The sequence below is a fragment of the Equus quagga genome, chromosome 7, assembly GCF_021613505.1.
Source record: "Equus quagga isolate Etosha38 chromosome 7, UCLA_HA_Equagga_1.0, whole genome shotgun sequence".
NCBI classification, from domain to species: Eukaryota; Metazoa; Chordata; class Mammalia; order Perissodactyla; family Equidae; genus Equus; species Equus quagga.
The window spans coordinates 31,895,978-31,917,055 of NC_060273.1; positions in this window are offsets into that span (position 1 = coordinate 31,895,978).

Sequence of the window (21,078 nt, forward strand, 5' to 3'; positions counted from 1 at the left end):
TAGGGTCTCAAGGTCATCCAGAAGAGAGAGGGTGGGGCCCTCTTAGGTCTTTCCTGGGCATGCACATAGTCCTAGTTACATGTGCAGAGTTCTAGGTCCCCAAGAATTTCTCTGATCTTTTCAAAACCTTCTATGGACATCTCCTTCTGTAGACCTTCCTTTTAAATTTTTGGCTGGACTCTTGTTTGCCTAACTGGCTGGCAGACTTAGTAGCTGTGATGTTAATCAATTGCAGCTAACTGTTTTGGACAGACACCCTGGGGATAGGGCTTTTTCTGCTGAGTGAGCTCTGAGTGACATCAAATAATGATAACACTTTGTGAATAGGGCTTTTCCAGGGAGCTGAGACAGGTCAGGTATTGACAGTGCTGTGGAGATGGTGCTTTTCGAGGCGGTCTAACCCTGGTGGCTGCAGAGATACAGGTTTTCATAGTTACTATGATGTGGAGGCTGCTGGTTTATGAGGGTACTGAAGAGCTTAAGAGAGAGGGTTACAGCAGAACACATTAAAATGCCATAAGCCCAGCTATTTTAACTAAGGCTCAGCAGTTTTCCTAGGATAATGATCCTTAGATTGTTGTAAGCCTTTGATTAATTTCCAGAACTGTGAAAAAGTTGCTTTTCACAATCGTGTCAGCATTTTCATTGTTTTTATGGATGAGAGCATTTACGCAGGTCCTCACTCCACTATTCTGGAAGTTTTGTCCACCCCCATGTATGTGAATTTTAATTGCAAGTGAAAATACATGTCCCTGAAGATTATATACAACATGTACCTATTTATGAACTTAGAAACAACTAAAAGAACATAAATATACATATACAGATACATAAAAATATATATAATATTTGCATTACACAAGAATACATGAACATAAAACTATAAAGACAAGTATAGGATTCCAGATAGTGGTCACTTCAGGTTGGGGCAGACCCAGAGATGATAGGGGTACATAGGAACATGTTGTTATAATTAAGGTCCAGTTTTATCTTGGAGTAGTGGGTCCATGAGTTTTTATTACCTTATTAAAAACATAGACATAAGCAAAAAACATTTTATGGTTGTGGTTGCTTTCATGTTAATGCATGAGATGGAGAATCTGTTATGCAGTGAAGTTTTATGAAGGAACTTTGACGTCCACTTTCAAAGCCGTTTTTATGGCTAGATGAAATACTTAGGGGGTGTATCTCTACCCAGTCCTGCATGGGACTGCCTCAGCTGGCCTAAATCCAGTATCAGGACAAGACAGGGATGATGATGAAGGAAGTGATGGCTGCCAGTGCCACTTGGAGACAAGTAGTCTTCTAACACTGACCCTGCCTACCTTCCTGCCACCATCTGCATTCTCATAGCCCTCAGCTTATGTGTTCTTATATGGCTTTAGTAAATATACAGGAGCTGTTACCAAGAGCCTGATAAATTTACAGATAATGCTACCCTTATTAAAATCCATACTCAAAGCATGACATTCACCACTTGCAGAAGTGTTCAAGAGATTCTTTTAGAATAATGATGTGAAGGTTTTTGGGGAACACCCAAAGCCTTAATCAAGATCAGTTAAGCATAACATCATGGAGGCAGCATCAGAATGGAAAGTTAACTAAGAAAATGGAAATTTAAGCAATTATAGTTTTCCTGTTTTAAAGAATAACTGTGTTTTAATAGTAAGAATCAACCTGGAGCTTTGAGAATGGGAGTACCACTACTGGATAATTTATATTATAAAAAAAATTTCTTTTTGTGGTAAGGAAGATGGTCCCTGAGCTAACATCTGTTGGCAGTCTTCCTCTTTTTGCTTGAGGAAGATTGTCACTGAGCTGACATATGTGCCAATCTTCCTCTATTATATGTGGGATGCCACCATAGCATGGCCTCATGAGCAGCGCTAGGTCCACACTTGGTATCTGAACCTGTGAACCCCTGGCTGCCAAAGCAGCGTGTGTGAACTTAACCACTACGCCACTGGGCTGGCCTCAAAAAATTTTTTTTAGAGGAAGTATTCATAGAGTGAAATTGTACTTCCAAACCTTTTCCTGTATGGAATCCATCGAAGATGGTAATTTCATGGTTTCTTAGGGGAAATAGCAAGGCTACTCGTGGCCACAGTAGCCTGAACCAGCCACAGTTCACTGGTTGTGAAGACCTGAGTTTGACTCCTGGATTTACTTCTTAATTATACTTTGGGCAGTTACATTGTTTCTCTGAGCCTTAGTTTACCTATCTGAACTATGGGAATGGTACTGCCTATTTATAATGATTTTGTAGCTACTAATATTAGAATATAAAAATTAACCCCTAGTTTCTCAGTTACGTCACATGTAAAGTAACATTTCAATATTGGCCAGGATGAGAGCAAGTGGCATTTGTACAAATGCATAGCCATTCAATTTTATCGTTATTTAACTCTCTGGATTTGAAGCCCAGTGCATGACATTTGCTAGGAGTTTATATTTATGTTCTTATATATTTGTGTCTCTGTCTTTACTGCTTTTGTCAATTAGGAGGTATGAACACCTGCTATATGTCTACCTTGTGCCAGCTGTTGTGGGAGATATAAAACAAGCAGAAAACTGGGTCTTACCCTCATGGAACTCACTCTGGCTTGTGAGGTATAGCTTTTATGTGAATCATAAATGACAAAGTGGTATGATTTACAGAAAATAATATGCAGAAAATAATTGCAAAAAGACCTTAAAGAAGAGAAAGCTCCATGCGGCTTAGTGTCTTGCGCTCAGTAGGATATGCAGGGGATTTGTGTGAGATCTAATTGAGATTCTTAGGAAAGGCGTTAATGAGGAGTGAAGAATTGAATGATCAGACATAAAGGATGGTGAAGTTTGGCTAGTCAGAGAATAAAAGGGGAGGTACTTCAATAGTTTTTATTGTATCCTCCCAAGAAATTCACTTGGAAACACAATATTCATTTCTGAAGAGGCAAAGATGAAGTTTTAGAAAAGAAATTTCTCCTAGATACTATTATAAAGTTTGAGTATTTCTATTATGATTTTATTACTTCCCATCTGTGGTAGATGTTTTATTGAAATTATTTGGATGTTATCATCAAGCTGTGACAATGAAGCTTTAAAGGTCATACGCAAAACACAATTAAGTTTTCCAAGTGAAGTAAGAATATGCATTGTGAAAGGCAAATAATTTGAGGTAGTTCCCTTTTCTTTCTTATGGGCCATTTTATGATGACATTTTGAGGTGCTTAAATAAATCACTATGTTGTTTTTCTTCTTGATTGCAATTTTCCCTTCACTATTTGTATGGCTTAAAAATAGAAATCAGTGTGTTTAAGTTTCAACATGATTGAGTCTATTAGTTAATATAAACTTTATTCTAAACTCGGGAGATTCTATTGTAACTCTTTGTGGAAACCTATTATGAAAATTATTTTTCTCTTATGTAGATGTGATGGCTTCTGATTGATAGAGGTTTAATTATGCACACTTTGGTTTGTTATAAATTACATAAACCAACATTTCTGTACCTCTGTTTGTGGTTAACTTACTCATTAGGAGATCTCTAAGATTCCTTTAGTCTAAAATTTTGTGATTTTATTTTATTTTACTTTTTTCCGCCATAAAAGTAATGAATAAATGTTTGGAAATTAATACTGGAAAATTTTGAGTTATTCTTACCCATCTCAGGTTATTTTAATATTGTGACTGCTTGACACTCAGAATATTTGACAATATTGTGACTTTGATTTGTGGTGCTGACTCACAAATGCTACTGAAAAACAGATGCTTTGGTTCTAATTTAAGCAGCAGTTGTTTGGGGAGCAGCATAATGACTTAGGCAAACCACAGATTTCTTTGCACCTAGGAGGGAAATGGACGGATGATAACTAGCTTCTGAGTAAAGAGTAAAAAGAACGCAAGTATACTAGGAAGGGGAGGCTCAACATCATTATCAGTTTTTTGATGTAAAATAGCCCAGTGGTTACTATCCATTAAAATCATCTGGTGCTGTTGTCTGTTTCCATACTGATGTGTGCTCTCTCTGAGAGGGCAGGAGTACTACACATCTGTCTGGGTTCTGGAGTCATGTATTCCAAGTTGCATTAAAGTGATATGATATATACATGTTTATGTGTATATATCTATATCTACCCATCTGTCTGTATCAGATAATAGAGAATTGATAGCTATTATTAATGGAGTCTGTTGACTTTTCTTTGTTTACCTAAACAATTTATTAGTCTGCCCTTAGGCTTGAAATTATCTTAGGGTACAAGAATACTCACTGGAAAAAGAGTTTGAAATGTTTAAAATTGTTAAATACTTTTGAACTAGTTTTGAAAGCTTCTCTGGGCTGAAAGCCAGTTGATTCTTGTCAGTGTTTTTACATGATGAGGTCAGTTACTTCAGAGCTTGAGCAACTCCCCCCCTGGTAAATGGTTCAATTCTGTCCACTTGTACAATATGGAACCCTTTTAAATGCTGCTGTAATTAGTATTTTGAGAAATGTGTTTTGATTGGACAAGAATGTAAAAGCTATTTTGGAGTATTTTCAAAGGCATGATGTTTAAAACAATTCAACTTGTTAATTTTGTGTTCTGTAATATGTATAATAAGATTGAAGTTTCAATGTTTGTATTGTCAATGAAAATATTCAACTGAGACTTTTGTGTAAGGGGAATTTTTTGTATGTAGAAAGATTCTGAGCAAAAACAGTTGGATTTAAAAATTGAACTAGTTGCCAGAGAGCTTGGATTCTGATCATGGCATACCTACCAGCAAACTTCGTGACTTTGGCAAGTCTGAATTTTCTCATTGTTTGAAGAACTATTCCAAGACTAGTCTAGTCCAACTTTCTCAGTTGTAAACTTCCCTTAGTCCTGGGATACTTTTTGAAAGGAATAAGTGTGGCACGTTGGTAGCTCTGTGAGTACCCTGCTGTTAGAGTTTGAAGTTGGAGATGGAGGGTAGAGTAAGCAGTGGTAAAACTTAGACATGCCGTGTCCAGACAACCCAGAGCCTTATCGCTAGACAAAAGCAGTGTAGATTTTACACCATAAATGCGCAAGTTGGAAACAAGTAGCCATTGGGCTGACCACTGGTTTTAAGGTTTTGTCTGAACATAGTGTGTCGATGCACCTTTACGAGTGTATGCTCTCTGCATTTTCCACAATCTCTCCCCTTCCTTAGACTCATACTGGACTGTTTTACCTGCCTTTTGTCTTTGAAAGCTTTGGAGTTTACCCCATGCTGGGGTAATATGTGGACAGAGAAGGATGTTGAGAGGAGAGTGGCATCATCAGATATGCTTATAAGAAAGCTCACTTTAGTGATAGGGTGCAGGGTTGTTAGAGCAGAGTCAAGAGTAGCGCTGGGTAATTAATGCTGTAAGAAAGTTAATACCAGTAATCTTGATTTTATTTCATTACTTCTTCCTCAATATAGTTTTGTGGTGTTTAATTTTCTAAACAAATTCTAGAACAAGTTAGTCAAGTGGTTAATCCAAGTGATTTTTTTCCCCCTCATTTAAAAGCTGATGCATTGAAATATGAGCTCAGTGAATTCCCATCTCACTGAGCTTCTCTTGGCGTAGAACTTGGATGTGTGTATTATACCAGACTCTTGGCTTAAAAACAAAACATATATCTGTGGGAAAGCTTTTCAGATAACCCAGAAAATATAAATAAGCCTAGGTATTTACTTGAGTAGCAAATGTGTTTCTCTCTGTCTCTGTGGAATTACTGCTTGTGTCTGAGGGAAACTTGCTGGATTATTTTTTCTTCCCCTACTGCACAGCCTTGGTATATTATTATCAAGACCAGATACTCTGGAGTCAGACAGACCCAGTTCAAATCTTGCCTCTCTTTCTTCAACTTTAGTCTAGTTCATTAATCTACTTGAGTTTTAGTTTCTTATTCTATAAATCATTTTGCAGACCAAATGAAATGTCATACTAAAAGCATTTAGCTTTACCATCCATCTTAGGGGACTATACAAGGATAAGCCAATCTTTTAGTTTTGGGATGTGTTTCAGATGAAGGGCTATTTAAGGGAAAATCATTCATCAAACTCTTTTTGAATGAGAAACCACACACAACATCTTTATATAAATACACACACATTCATAGGGAATTTATGTGTGTGCATGTATACAAACGTTGATATACACACAAAGTGAATTTAGAAAGTTAATTGATGAATAGAAGAGGAGTTTCCATTTTGTAAAATAAGCACAAATAATACATCTGTAATGTAAGAGTCCACTTTTATCCTAAAACAGAAAAGCAAATTAATTTGAGTAAACTACAGAGTGGGTGAGGCACAGAGAATTGGTTACCAATGGGATCAAGAATCCTGGAGGAAAGGGCAGATGTTATCCTTTCGCCCAAAATTGCTCCATCTCTCCATAATGGGCAGGAAAAAACAAAACCCAGAAAACACACAATGAGCAGAGACAAGGAATATTGGTCTCACTGATGATGTTTGGGGTGAAAGAAGTCCTTACAAGGTGGCTTGTTTCCTCCTTAGTTCACAACCTAATCAGAATTTACTAGGCTTCCTGAAACTTCATATTAAAAACTTCATAGATCGCAGCAGGAATTTTCAAACATAATCTTTGCTGATAACCATTACCAAACGTTTGTTCTTTTAATGACTGATTGAAAGCAAAGCTTCTGTGAGCCCTCTTGCCCAGTGCCAGGCTTCACAGATTTTGCATTCTGCTAAGTGGTATTTTTTGTGACCAGTGCCATGATTGACTGGTCTTAGCAGCCTGCTTAAATTTCTGCGTTGAAAAGCTATGAATGAAAGAACAAATCAACGAAGGAAAGAATAAACATAGTGACAGTATGCTTATATCCAGAAGTATGCTTCTCTCAGTGAGTGACATTGGACAGGTAGCTCTCATTTAATAAATTAGATTTATTTTCAGGAAAACAGCTTTATGTGAGTGACATATGCTATAATATGTTATTTACCTATATTATAAAATCCTAAGCTGGGTACTATAAATGAAAGACCCTTCATTTAGCCAACATTTGTTGGGTGCATATTATGTGTCAGGCACTGTCCTAGACATTGGGTATATAAGGATAAATAAGAGTTGATCCTTCCCTTCAAGGAGTTCCCACTTTTGTGGCAGAGACAGACTTGTAAACAAATCCTTTAACTACTACTAAATGAGTGCCGTGCACCAGGCATGGTACTAGGCTCTGGAGAGAGAGGAAGACAGTCCTGCTCTCAGCAGACACCTGCGTGCTATGAGACAGCTACAGGCAGGGGCTGGGAAGCACTCACAGAACCTACAAAGAATCAGGCAAAGGCCACTGTCCTGTGATGACCTGGAGAATGCGTAGTTCACTCTTATCTTTTGGCTCAAATAAATTCGCTTTATGACTAAAATGTTGCTTTCCCTCTCTTTTATGTTATTACTTAACAATCCTTAGTCTTTATAAGCATTGGCTTCATTGATGTTTTAAAAAACTTACACTCTGGTTATTATTTCTAAAGGAAGTTATGAACAAATTCCATACAGCGTGCCATTTGACAAATTACTGAAAAAAATTCAAAAAATATATTTGAGTATCATATTTATCTTGTTACTCAAGGAGGTTTTAGTCAATTATTCTTTGCTTCCTGTATGTTGCATTGGTCATTCTTTTTAAGCACCTGTTTATATAAACTTATTGATTTGACCTGTACTTGAATTAACCGTTTACATTTGATATGTTGGACAGTACCATATAGATTGCTCTTTTTATGAATTGCAAGTTGTTTTATTTTAATATGCATTTTTAAATTCTGCCTTTAGAACTTTATTTGCTTTTGCACAGTCAACTATATCCACTAACGTTTGATAATAATAATGCATTTATAGAAGAGCAATGCCATTTATTTACCAAAGGCTTTGCAATATTTATTTAGCATTTCCCATTTTTGAAATAATTAAGCAATGTCGATGTACAGTTCCCATTGCATTTTAAAGACCTAGCTAGTTAATTAGCTTAAGTGGTTCTGTCAGCCCTATTGACAGTTGGAGGCACATGGTGCTGGCTTGTCAGGCTGCTAAAATGAAGCATATAAGAATGGCATTACCATGGTTGGCTTCTTTCTCTCCCCATCCTTGAGATATATGTTGGTTTTCTTTTTCTTGACATAAAAACAAAACCAGATAATATAAACTGACACTTTTGCCTCTGATGAGCATGGGCCTTTTTGTTCAATGTGGCTTGGTGTTCTACCCCTCCTTTGTTTCTTGAGATTTCACCAATCTTCATATGTTTTATTCCACCTTTCTCTTATGATGGTCTCTTTTAAGATTTTATTACATTTTCGTTTTGGATGCCTTTGAGGTCGTTTGAATAATGTTCCTGGTTCCTCTGAGCACAGGTTACAATCTGATCACATATTTGCTCCTGTGTCTGTCGTCTGGTTGCCTGCACAGTCAGGTCTTGTTCTGCCTCTTCTCCCTCCATTGCCTTTTGGAGATCCTTTATGGATGGGCTTTGAGGTGTTGCCGTTTCCTGTTTTCATCCAACTTTACATAAATTATGGAGTTATTCCACAAGCGTACATTTGGTATAGTTTGTTTGGCTCCAGGATCCAGCCCTCTGGCAGGGCAGGGGTAAAGGAAGTGGAAGTGGCAAAAAGAGAAGGAGTACAAGTGGGAAGAGATCCAGACAGGAGCTAAACTAAAGACAGCAGCAGGAGAGGAGAATGTCGAGGGTGACTGTGAGTTAAACCCTGGGTGGCTGGTGACCGAGTGAAAGAAGTCGAGAAGGTAACCATGCTTTGTGTATAGGTGGGGTGAGGTGAAGGGGAAGGAAATGTGGAGTTTGTTTTTTGACATTCTTATGTTTATGTTAGTGAGATAGCATGTGGAAGCCCCCAGCCAAGTTTAAGTGAGTGAAGATATATATGTATATATTTGATGGGATACATATTTGAGAGTCACAGCATAGAGGTGTTCATAACAGCAGCCACTATTTATTGAATGCCTGTTAGCTACTGTGATGAGGGCTTTATGAACGATGTGATCTCTGTGCCTTAGTTTCCTCACCTGTGAAAGGAGTATAGTAGTAGGATTCTTGTAAAGATTAAATGAGTAATATGTATAGAGTGCTTAAAAGAATCTGGCACATAATAACTAATATTTAAGTGTTAGTTTCATCATCATCACAATTTAATCCAACATCCCTTTGGAAACAGGTATTATTACCACATTTTATAGAAGAGGAAGCTCTGGCTCGAGCAACTCAACTACTCTGCTGAAGGTCACAAACTAGTAAGTGGCGGAGTAGGATTTGAAGCCGGGTCCAACCATTATCCTAGCTCTGCTTGTCTGTCTCCTTCCTTTGTGAAAATAAGCTCTTTAACAGCGGCTGCATGATGTAGAGGAAAGATGGAGGCTAAAACACCTCATGCACAGACAGTTGTTTTGTGTGTAAATGGACAATGTCCTTTCAAAACACTGTAGGGAGAGCTTTTTAATAACAATTATCATTATAAGAGAGAAAATCTTACAGAAAGGCGAGGATGGGGCTCAGCATTTGAGAGCTGCTGAGGAAGGGCCAAAGGGAAAAGAGGAGAAGATGAGCACAGGACAAAGCAAAGTTAGAGAACCAGAGGACAGGGCAAGAGCATGTTGTTTTTGCGTTTAGGACAAGGGAGCTTCAAAAAGTACCTGCTGGTTGACACAGTCAGATGCTGCATGGAGGTGAAGAAGGAGACGTGAGAAAAGGCAGTCTAAGTCACTCTTTCGTGCTAACAGATTAAATTTATTTCCCTTTGGAGCTGAAAACATTTGATTGTACATACAATTATAAGAAACAGAAACATATTACCCAATGATATAGGTGAATCAGCAGCTAAAATTTGGAGCTTAGATTTATTCTTTTGGTTTCTCCCATTTTCTAAACTGTGGAATCTTCTGGTAGCAAGCAGTATCTGACACTTGTCAGCCTAATTAGAGATCCAGTTGCAAAACTCAGCTATCTCAGGCATCGGTGATGCTTCTCAGCAAATTTGAAATGCAATAGATACACTGCCATGAAATGATGAGCAATGTGCTAATGTTAACCTGGAAAAGCTCCTTCTTAGTGCAGTGGTTTCTCTCATTCATACGAATTCTTCTCATTTTTCCTGTACTCTTTGTGCTCTCTCTACAGTTAAAAGATTGTGAGCTGACCTGACTGTAACTGGAGAGCAACGAACTATGAACTCTGGAGTTTAACTTGTCTAATGTCTATGAGGGCCTCACAGGGCCTGGAACTTTGTTCACCAGATATGAACCCATTGTCTAGGATAGGGCTGCTTCAAATAAAGTACTTAAAATAAGGAATGAATGAACTCGCCATGGAGCTTCATATTGATAAAATTTACAAATAATTTGATACAATTAATGATGTACATAATTAGTGTATTGTTTAAAAAGTAACCAAAAATAGGCAAATTGCCATTAGGTATAATTTCTTTTATATAATAAAATCAGACTTTTCTGCAGTTCCAGTTGTCTGTGTGCAGGTATGGGTGGTGGGTGGGTGGATTATGAAGGCAAGCTCAGGACCCTGACCAGGGCAGGAATTGTAGACCCCCAGACCTGTGACCCAGCCGGATTGAGCTTCCTGGGATTCCTTATTTGCAGATTTTCAGACACTCTTCATCAAGTATCATAGGATGATGCACTATGAACATCCATAACCTAGGAACTCACTTAACTGGTGGTAGGATGACTTCCACCCTCTTTAATAAGAATTATATTTCATCTTACTAAAAGGCAAAGAGTAGACATGAATTAGGATAGTCTAGGGGTGAAGTTTCCAATGAATCTGGAGTGGTGAGATTCCTGGTGTCCATAATATTGACATAGCAAATATAATTTGAGAACTTACCAAATGCAAAATATTTTGGGGAATGCAAAGATGTGTAAGGTACAGACCATATACTGGGGAAGTTTATAGCTTAGAACTTTTTTTTTTTGAGGTATACTTTACGTTCCATAAAATTCACCATTTTAAAGTACACAGTTCAGTGATTTTTAGCATATTCACAAGGTTTTGCAAACATTTCCTCTACCTAATTCAGAACGCTTTCATCACTTGAGAAAGAAATCCCATAGTGGTTAGAAATTACTCCCCATTCTCTGCTTCCCCCAGCCCCTAGAAATCACTAATCTACTTTCTGTCTTTATGAATTTGTGTATGCTGGATATTTCATATAAATGGAATCATACAATATGTGGCATTTTGCAACTGGCTTTTTTCCCTTAGCATAATGCTTTCAAGGTTCATCGACGTGGTGGGTGTCAGTACTTTTCCCCTTTTTATTGCTGAATAATATTCTGTTGTATGCATATACCACATTTTATTTACTCATTAGTTGATGGACATTTGGGTTGTTTCAATTTTTTGGCTATTATAAACAATACTGTGTGAACATTCGTGTACAAGTTTTTGTGTGAACATATGTTTTCATTTCTCTTGGTTATATATCTAGGAGTAGAATTGCTGGTCATATAGTAATCTGTGTTTAACTTTTGAGGTTATGTAGGACTTTACTATTTAGAAAGTGCTTTATATTCTTTGTGTTATGTATTCATCATAGTGACTGAGTAAGGAAACTGAAGATCTAAAAAATTGGACGGGCTAGAGAAAAACTTGCATGTGACACAAAAATATATTTAAAATGAGGTTCATTGATGCATTGGTTAATATAGGGAAGAACTGAAAGCTAGGTGTATATTGGTCAGTAAAGGTAAATGAAATGTGTGCTGTTCGTATAGTGGAAGACTGTTACAGGGGTGTGTGCGTATGTTTAGCAGCTACATAGCTAGCAGATATATATGTATCAACGGGGATAGATTTAAAACCATAAAACAAATGTGAGGGAAAAAAAGTTGTAGAGTGATAGATACAGTATAATATCATTTATGTAAGTTAAGAAAAACATAAAGTAATACTATATATTGCTGCCCATATGCAAAAGTATAAAAATGGATGTGAAGGACATTCACCAATCTGCGTGGTGGTTGCTCTGCATCCCTACTCTTGAGCTTTAAAATCCCTGCCGTTTCTCCTTACTATACATTAAAAAAATTGTTTCTATTACCAGACTGTCAGTTTCTTTAGAACAGGGACCATATTTTCTTCACTGTTTTGTATTCATTGTCTAGCACAATGTGCCTAGCACATAAGTGTGAAAACATATTTTTGAATGGCTAAGCAAATGAATACTAGGCCACTTAAATTATTTTGGGAACAAGATAGGGCAAGACTAAATAAATTAGCCATGCTCTCGCTTTCTGCTCGTTGTCTCTTCCATACCTTCATATTCTGCTGGTGTTATTGTAATATGAGGCTTGCAATTACAAGAGCAGTTCTGTGTGACATGACATGCTAATAAAGCAGATGGTGTGTGCAAATAAGCAGGATAAAAGATATCTTTGCTGCAAAAGTCATTGCTGTCTCCTTTAAAGTATGGAGTATTTTATGACATCTCAGTAGATTTTATCTTCGTTGTCAAGGTAATGATTATGGATCCTATAAATCTTTACGGCTTTGTTGTATCAAGTGTCAAATTACACAGCTTAGTCAGGTAATTGTAGAAAGAAAGATATCTATGATCAGGTTTGGAAGTTAGTATTAGTGAAACTTTTGCCTTTCAGGAGGGTGTTGGTTTCACTTCTTTGTGTTTATTTACAGGAGGAGAACTTTGTTTCCACTTTGGGTCTCTCCCTCCTTTCTCTTTATTAACTTCTTCCCATGGGAAAAAGACTGGCAAATGGTAAAGTTTGGAGCTTGACATTAATGTGGATGAAAGTTCTGTGTCTTCATGGAGTCTCTGTTCTGTCTTTCACTGTGTCCTTCCCGAGTAGTAAAAAAGGCTCTCCTTCTCTTCCTGCCTGCTGCCTTCAGGCAATAAGCAGAATAGGAAAGGTCACGCCCTGGCAGCCCCAGCCTGATCTATACTGTTTCTGGTCTAACATCTCAGCCTTCCTCTGGGTGGTTAAATCAGTTAAGTCTTGCTCTGTGAACTTGGCCATCCTCAGATAGGAGTAAGGACATAGGAACCCCATTTTGACCTTAGACCTAAACTACATCCTCCAGTACAGTTTACCGGAAGCTACGGGGGGTGTTGTATGCTACCAAACCTCCACTAACACTCACGTTTTAATCTCTGTCTGTCTGTCAGTTATATTTGTGGTTCTGCTCGGTTGGTTAGAACCAAGAAAGGTGGTAGAGGTAAGCCATACGTTTCTTATGTACTCCTTTTCACCTCCTGCTAATGATGGTGTTCCTTATTTTCTCCATTCCTGACAATTGTTGGAACTTTTTTCTTTCTAATTACGTCTCACAGAACCTTCAGCCAGCATCTTGGCATTATAGGAGTTTACTCAGCTTTTTAGAAGAAAGTTGACCGATCTGGACCCATAAAAGCAGTTACAATCCTATGGGATTTTGACAGAGCACATAGTTGATAGTTGGTGGTGGTGATAGATGGTGAAGCCTTTTGTTTTTACTTATGAAGGTACCAAACCAGTCTGTCTTCCTTTAAACAAATGCCTACTCAGCATAGGAACATTTTACTTAAAGAAATCTGGATATTATATTTAATTGAATCTAAAGTGCCATAGATTAAAAAGATGCACTGTTATTTTATGTCTCACTAAAAAAATGCTGCCAATTAATTTTGAGATGCCATTGGTTATCAGATGCAACCCCATTTCATAGATGTCAAAATATGAAATAAAAAATAAATATGGAATAAATGAGCAACTCCTCATTTGCAGAATATTTCAGTAGGGGCAGGTGGGTGTGTTAGAAGAAACATTGAACGGTGAGCTAGACCTCTGGAGACTGAGGTTCTCGTTCTGGCTATGGGATAAAATGTATATCAATTTCTTTTAAAACTGTAGAACTAATAGAGTTTGGAAGACAATCTGGTCCCTGTCTACCCTTCCAGCATCTTCTCACGACACATTTTATCTTCTTTCTGCTCCATGTAGTCTGACCCTCTTTTAGTTTCTCAAGCTCACCAGGCTTCTTTCAGCCCTGTGTCCTTTGCATATGCTGTTTTCTCTGCCTAAATCCCTTTTTGCTCCTTTCTGTGGCCAAGTCCTACTAGCTCTTCAAGCTTACACTAATATATAACCTTCTCTGACCCTCCAGGCAAGGTTTGATTGCTTTAGTATACTGAGGTAAATATACCATGAGTATGTGTGCTCACCGCCCGTTGCTTTTCTCTTTAGTAACATTTATCACAATAGTAGTCAAATATTTACTTATGAAATTAGTTATTTGTTGCTTTTCTGCCTTTTGTGACAGTCTTGTTCATGCTGCATCCACAGTGTCAAGTACAGTGCCTGGCACGTATTCGTGCCTAATAGAGATTTGTTGAGTGAATAAAATAGCAGTGTCCAAAAGTGCCATATACTGTTGAGATTTGACAAGTCAAAGTCTGAAAGTTGTCCATCGGATTTGAAAAATGCAAGTCATTGTATATTTTAGGAGGAATGGTTTTGGTAGAATGGTGGGGACAGAAGCAAGATTGCAAAATATGTTGAAAGGAAAAACAAGACTTAACCACTCTCTATAAAACGTTGTAAAACTTGCAAAGTATTTCTCTACTGATAGCACTTTTTCCTGAGTTTTACTAATTCAGTAGAAACTCTCAGAACCCTCCAAATTACAGTAGGATAAAAAATAAATCCCAAGGCATGACACTATGGTTTCCTTTCTCAGTTGACGGTGAATAGAATGGAATATTCACATTAATACAAATAATCACAGGTAGGCAGTTCAGAGCATTCTGCTCCAGAAGGAGCAAAGAGTAACCCAGATGTTTTTGATCCCCTCTGCTTATCACTGAGCCGAAAGTACAGTCATTTTTTTTAATACCAGTGGCATCAAAAAATATGTACTGTTTCATCTCTGTGCTCGACAGGACTTGAAACAAAACCTTAAAAGACCAGCTCTTCACATAAGCATGAAATAGTTTGAAAATCCTTCTGTAATGGAAGTGGCCTTGTGAAGACATTTGTTGTGAAGACCTTCCAGAGTGTATTGTGGGAGGTGCTATGCGCAAATGCAAGGGCAGTGCTGTGCATAGTCTTGGTGTGTTCTACTTACGAAAAGTAATAATAGTAATAAATACACGTAACACTTGGGACAAGTTACCTGTTCTAAGCTCTTTACACGTATTAACTCATTTAATCCTCACAAAAATCCCTGGAGGAAGCTGCCCTTGTTCTTTTATTACCAATCAGGAAAGTGAAGCTCAGAGGGCTTGAATAACTTGCCCGGGGTGGCAGAACTGACATGTGAACCCAGGCCATCTGGCTTCAGAATCCACGTTCTTACCTGCTATGATGTAGGGCATCTCTGAGAGCACTTGATTGTGAAGTCAGTACTTAGGATCGGCTGCCGTTCCCTCTTCTGCCTCCATCCTCCTGCCCATTTTCTCACCCCTGATGCTAGAGCACCTGTTCCCTCTTCACCTCTAGAATGAGGATCTAGAGAAATATCCACACAGAGGCCTCCACTTTCTCCCACTAGGGCAGCTCTGCAAAGAATTTGCTGTTTTGGAACACATAAGGCTCTCTGGATACCACCATTGGCTCTGTAGGATTCTTTGGTAATAGGCACTTTATGTGGATTCAGACATTTGTGAATGCTTGTCAGGAATCCTAGTCACCCTTCACAGTTTTGATCATATGGGAAAATATGTTCCTGGTTCCGACAACTGATTTACACATACACTTTTGGGACATAATCTACTTTTAAGTTGTTCACTACCTGTGTATGTACTAAGTACTGAAGTTCCCCGTGTTCAAGAAATACGCTACGCTATTAAAAGAGAATTAACAGCTTTCTCTAAAGAACAAAACTAAGCTCAGTGTGGTGGTATTAACCCCTGCCTAGAAGTTCTGCAATCAAAAGGGCAAAATGTGGAAAAGCAAAGATAAATAAGTAAAATTAGAAAATATGCAGAGCTGTTAGAGATATACCAATGACTCAGAAGTAGATAATATCGAGAAGTGCATCCAGCTCCTGTGGTTGTAAACGTGCCACCAAAGCATTGGGTTTTTGAAGTATTTTCCCTGGCACTCAAACTTCTTTGTCAGTGGTGAGCTGGAGAGCCTTCCACAGTTAGTGCAAACAAAAGAATGCCCTAGAGTGAAAACAAAATAAAATGCTATTTAGTATTCAATTTGATATCCTTTAAATTTAAAAGTGTTAGTAATAATATTATAGCAGGATTAGCACTATTGTCATATTAGTGTTAAGATTTTCCCATTATTTTTTTGGCTTGGCGAATTTGAAAGTATTGTTTAACCTGAAAGATTTTAAAACGTTAGGTGAAATAGCATTTATTTTGCGCAGTTTGATGGATTGCTAGCAGCAGGGAAAACTTTGCGGCTCAGGTGGTTTCAACACCCTTCTGATCTTCTTTTTGTGTTTTCACTTTCTCATTAATTTTTCTCTCAGAGTAGTAATCATTTTACTGTATGTAGCAGCGATGCTTAAGTAGTTAGGTGTTAATGAACTTCTTCTGCACCTTTTACATGTCTGTGTGTCTGCTTTATCATAGCTCAATAGCCTTGCTAATCTTTTGGGAAGGAGTAAGGAGAGGTTTTACTTGATTTTGAGATATACTTTGTCTTTTCCAGACCTTGGTATGTGGCTCAACAGTGAGTAGGATTATAATAAGTTGTCGCTTAGGAGAAACTGAATGTTATCTCATTATATTCGTTTTAACACAAATAGAATCTTTAGGGTAGAATTTGCCACATCTCAACAGTTCTTTTTTAAGCATAATACTTGGATTGTTGAACTGCATTGTTGCTTAAGTGGTAGTCTAAAGGAGAAGGAGTAAATTAAAGCCTTTTAGCAATGATTTTTTTCTAACGAGTTTCCTTCTCTGCACTCTGACTTCTAGTTATTTCAATGTTAAATTTGCTCTGTCACTAAATAATTGTGATGTTTACAACTACCAGAGCTTTTAAAATTGCATTTTCATATTTTGCTACTTTCTGATAGAAAATCTTTTGACCTGAATATTTAATGAGTACTTTTAAAAATTCATATTATTATTATTAGTTTAGATGTGTAAAGTTTAATTAATTTTCAGTATTGAGCTACCATATGTAAACTGATTGTATTGTGAAATGAAATCAATAGGGAATGGGTATTTTCTGCGTTGCATGAGTGTCCAAAACTAAAGAACACATCTAGGCAATGAAGTAGCTTTCCGTTAGTTCTTGGTTGGGACTCCATTCTTGTGGACTTGACAATGGATGTTATACCAAAAGGCATCATTCCCCTCCCCTAATTTAAGGATGACCTTTAGACAATGGCAAGTTTATGAGAACTTATTCTCCATCTCAAATAACAGGGGCTGGGTCTTTCCTTCCTCATTTCTGGGTACTTGAGACTCTTTTGGAAAGTGGGCTGTTCTTCTTAAGATAAGCTATCGATTCAGTCAACTTCAGATCCCTGGGGTGGCTGAGCCTCTCCTGTGGAATCTAAGTCCTACTTCTTTACTTCCACAGAGTGCCCCTAGTTTTTTTTAACTAGCCTGAATAAAAACTAGATAGTCTAGGCTTTAGTTTAGGTCCACGTTGGATACTACAGGAACGACATTTAAGCTGAGACCTGATAATTAAGTTCTTAATGAAATCTGCAGTGTGCTAAATCTCTAAAATAACAAGAGAGTGATTTCAAACGGGAGTGATCTGAGTGCAGGGAAGAATTCTTGGAGACGTAAAGCACAGTTGCTGAGTGGGGGAATTAAAAGCAGCCTGGATGGTGCTCAAAGTCAAATACTAAATCCGAAGACATAAGGCCTGATTACAACAACAGCAACAACAGGCATTATTATATATATCTATGGTGAGATTTCTGAATTTCAAAATACGGAGAAAATTCTATGTGTCTAATCAGAATGAAACACATTACCTGCAAGGGGAAGAAAATCAGACAGACTTGAGAATTCTATACCCAGCCACACTGCTATCACTTAAGTGATTCAAGGATCAGTATTTGCAGATATGCTATTGTTCTAACTATGAATCCTTTCAGAAAAAATTAAGAAAATGTGGGAGGCCATGGTGAAATCAAGGGTGAAAAACCCACACACTATAACAGAAAAGAACTAATGGCTTGTATGCAACCAATGGAATTTGAATTGAATGTCAGTAATTGTTAATAGGTTGTGAAGCTAAGTGTTTTCACTGCATGAAAAATACTGTAGAATATAACCAATTTTTCTTTTCTTAATAACACTGGAGTTCTTTTATAAAAATCAAATAAATTATTTTTTCCTGCAGCTCTGAGTTCACATGCATTTCTAATTATATTGATTGGAAAATCTACTCTGGCAAAACCTGGGGGCCAGGGGATGAAAGACAGGGGTAAAGTGGGATGTTCAGGATGTGGGAGAGGAAATGATACAAATATGAGGGACTGCCAATTCTAGAGAAAAATACCAGAAATAATTGATCTGATTTTCAAAAATAATCATAAAAATAGGTGGTATTTATTAAATATTGCAAGGTCCTGTGCTAAGTACTTTATTTTTTTCATCTCATTTTTTACCCTGCATATTATCAGGGATATTAATGGCCATGCCAATTTTATATACCTGCAGAAGTGTAATAAGCATTCATTAGTATTATAGATACATTAATTTAAAAATTTTTTTTCTATTTCCCTTTTATCCTTAAATTGAAAAGTCTAGGGAGTAATCGTAATCAATAAGGAGCCGAAGGAAACTACAGTAGACCCACCATGTAAAGAGAAAAGAATAAATTGGTTGATGAAAGCTGTCATCCTTTCCCTGAGAAAATTTAAGCACAGATGATTCCAATAATTTATACTTTTTTATGACCAATATAGTTGGCTTGGTTTATATCAGACAGTAGAGAAGAGTAAAATTTTTATTGAGGAACCAGGACCTGAGTTTTCTCTCTTTGGATGAGGAAAATATGTAGTTAATTTTCATGATTCCTATCAAAAGAACAATGAACTTGTGAGCAGATTGGCTGAGCAAAGGGAGTACAGAGCACGGCTAATTGAATCTTCAACAGGGAGAATTTCTTGAGATAAGCAGGTTTCTATGATTTCATAAGATGAATTTTTTGGGGCAATGAGAACACAAAAACAATAAATTCAGGAATGAAAAGTCAATCGATAAAGACCCGGAATTGTGTTTTAATCATGAGTCAATTCATTTTACACTTTTTTGTTTTTATTTCCCATACAGAGAATCCTAAATATAAAAGAAGTATATTTCTAGGTAGTATTGTATAATAGAACTCAGTGATTTAAGTTGCATTTAGTTTTGCTTTCGATATCTAAATGGATTAGGAAAATTCCTTTCCTTTGCTATGAAAATTATAGTTTAACTTAGCAAAATACTTCTAATGTTATATTGTTTGTAAATAACAGAGAGAGTAAAAATAAGTAAAACTATTACTCTGTTTTTCTCCCTACACTTTCTGAACAATAAACAAATGGTTCTTGGCAAATACATATGCATTCAATTTTAGGAATGTTTTCTTATAGTTCATTTTGAACAAAATTATAAAAAGATGCATTATTTTATACTCAAATATGTGGTAACTAAGGTAGCTTGCTGTAGACATATGGTATCTCTTTAGAATACCTACCTATGTTTAGGTAAATCTTTTCTCTGGAATCGTGTCCTTAAACATTTAAGCCTAGTTATACTGCCCCCAAATATAAGGGGTTTATGAACTATATGGGATATTTCAGGAAATCTTTTCATACTGATGCAAACAGGAGACTTCAGTATTATTGTGAAAAATGAGAAATGGGAGATTTGTGAGGATATGTCTCATTTATGAATCTTACTCACTGCATCAAAATTTAATCATTTTCTTTTTTGCTGACATTTGTTGAATGCCATGTGCCAGATACAATCCTAAACTGATGTGTAATTTAGTTTGGTTTTCTAAGAATTTCCCTTCAAAAACAAAATACATTCATATATAACACATTATTCTCAGAAAAATAAAAACTAAGATAGTTAAGTTGGACAGCAGAATGTTTTTCATTTTTTGGAGTGGCCACTGCTAATTAAAGCCATTTCCTGCTAAAATCAAGTATTTATTAATTAATTAATGTAGTTATCACATCTTATATGGAAAAAGTATTCAAACTGTGAGATCTCTTTCTTTCTATTCTTGACAGTCATAAAATTGTCAGCTTTTTTTACAAGTGATAGAAAAGTTGTAGGAACTACTAAACTAAAAAATTACCTTCTCTTTTTTTTCCCATAAGTTGCTGCTCAACAGCTGAGTGATCTCGGGGAGGCAGGCCTGTGTTATCCTCCTGTGGCAATGATTTACACTTTTACAGAGAGCGAATTTATGGCCCTATCTCTTGAAGACTTTTATGAATGACTGGTATAAATCAAGAATTGAGTGACTATTTTTCCCTTTGAGCATAAATCTATGATTCGGAGATTGATTTCTGAGTAACTCTTTGGTAACCCATTTAAATTATCTTCCACCAATTTTCTGTATTTTGGCATAAACTGAATACCTAAAATATATCTTAATACCAGCGTGATAGATCTGTTTTTCTTCTGTTAGGTAGTTCTGGAATTCACCTGGACCCCTGATATATCTCAATAAATAACTCAGTTAATAGAGTAGAAAACAAATTTATATAAAACAAATGACCACAACAACTATAGTTACCTTTCAGACGGGAGAGGGAAAATGAGATATATGTTTAATTTTAAAGATACTTATGATAAAATGTGCCATTAATTATGGAAGATAAGTAGATAGGAAAAGTTATTTCTAGGACATTTGCAGACTAAAGACCTTTTGTTGGAAGTCCTGGAAAAGTATAAAAGCATGTTAGTCCAGGATCTTTTGAACACTACTTTCCTAGGAGGCTTTCCTTCAGGAAGACGTGGCTTTCTAGAAACAAGATGGGAGGAGACACAGGAGCCCACATAGAAGGGAAAGCTAGAAGTCAGGTGGTTTAAAAAGTAATTTCATGAACACTGTTTTTCTCTTCACAAAAAATTTTGATCTATAAATGGCAACCCACAGTTACAGAATTCATGAAATGATATTGT